General features: G+C 49.1%; 1 pseudogene across 1 annotated transcript; it reads right to left on the bottom strand.

Moving 5' to 3' along the window:
• Nucleotides 1-745: 745 nt before the first annotated feature.
• Nucleotides 746-1,407, bottom strand: LOC307190459 (membrane protein BRI3-like; annotated as a pseudogene). Its single transcript has one exon. The product of its transcript is annotated as a membrane protein BRI3-like (transcript).
• Nucleotides 1,408-1,693: the final 286 nt, after the last annotated feature.

Raw genomic sequence — 1,693 nt, 5'->3', positions numbered from 1 at the left:
CCCTGAGCCACACCTGATGGACAGATGTCCCCACTGACCCACACATGCATAAGATATCCACCTCCGGTGTGTTAAGGCACTGAGATTTTAGGGGTTTGTCATCACAGCATAACTTGACATCGCTCTGACTCATGCAAATGTGGAAGTTTATTCCTGCCACCACCTAAGAATTGCCTTTATTTTTCGGCCGAGCAGCATGTGGGATCTTAGTTCCCCAACCAGGGATCGAATCCGTGTCCCCTGCATTGGAAACGTCGAGTCTTAACCACTGGACCACCAGGGAAGTCCCAAGAATTGCTTTTTAAACAACTTAAAATGTATATAAATCATATGTGTTGATCATGGAAAATTAGAAAATACAAATAAACAGAATAAAAGAAAATAAAAATCATCTATAATCCTACTAGCCAGAGATAAATACTGGTAACATTTTGGTGTCCGTAGCCCCTGTTTGTTCTAAGTCTATATAAATATGTATTTATTTATTATACTGGAATCTTTTTTTGTTTTTTGACAATGGGATGGATCTCATTTATTTAAAACACTATTTCTCACCTTTCTCAAATGGAAGACTGTGAAAAATAAAAGCAGTGCCTTACTGAGCTGTCGTTGACCTGGGAGCAGTGCCGTGCGCGTCCACACTCCAGACCGCTGTGCCCTCAGCTCCTCCTGGCAGTGCCCAGTCCCACCTCACTTTACAGAACAGTCCTGAAGCTGAATCCCATAAAGCTATTGTACACGACATTTACATTAGAAAAAGAGAGCTGGGTGTGGGGAAACCAGGTGTGCTGTTCCCTTTAAGTAAAGTTTGCTCCACAGTTGGGCCATCTTCGCTTCCTCAAGGCAAAACAGCAGATGAACCCAAAGGGGCACAAGACGATGGCCAGGAAGATGCCCAGGAAGGAGTCCTCCAGAGCCCCGACCCTGCAGACAGGGCAGCCTCCAACGACAACGATGGAACTGGCACGGTGCCGGCTGACATTTCGACTGTGGATGTTGCAGACCCTGAGGTGGTGATGGGGTAACCCTGTGACGAGGCAGGGGGAGGGCGGCCGCGGGGAGGGCGCCGTAGCGGTGCGGACCGCACGCTTAGTCGCCCTGGCCGGCCTCCAGGTGGTAGGCGGCCGGCTGCTCGGGCAGCAGGGGCTTGTGGTCCAGGGCGGGCGGCTCCCGCTCGCGCTCGGGCTCGGCTCCGGCTCGGACTCGGCTCCGGCTCGGACTCGCGGGGACGCCAAGACGCCCGGCGGCGGGTCTGGGCCCCCTGGAGGCGGGCGCCGCGGGCTTCCCCCGCCGCACCTCCCCACGCCTGGAATCTACTTTTTCACTTGACAAAATATCCTGCAGATTTCCCCAAAGCAATACATGTGATTCTAGAACACACTCTTTAATCATTGGGGAGCTTTGCATTATGGCTGTATCATAATTTACATACTGCTGGAGTCTTATCTTCCTCTGCCTAAACTGCTTTCAGTAACATTGCTGCTCCTTTTCCACGTATTTTATCCCTTACTTCCCTTCCCACTCCCAGAATGACTCTTAATCATCTACATTTATAGAATGCAAATGAGACCTTCCAAAAACTGAAGTGGCCGTGAAATTCACAAGGTGATATTTTCCGATGGGGAAGGAAGAAGCAAAGTTTTTGCAACGTATTTATCCTTTTGATTATTATTTTTGTCATTATTATTCTTAT

This window comes from Stenella coeruleoalba (assembly GCF_951394435.1).
Source record: "Stenella coeruleoalba genome assembly, chromosome: 8".
Classification (NCBI taxonomy): domain Eukaryota; kingdom Metazoa; phylum Chordata; class Mammalia; order Artiodactyla; family Delphinidae; genus Stenella; species Stenella coeruleoalba.
Note: the sequence above shows the minus strand (reverse complement) of the source record. Positions and strands in the feature narration are given on the sequence as shown.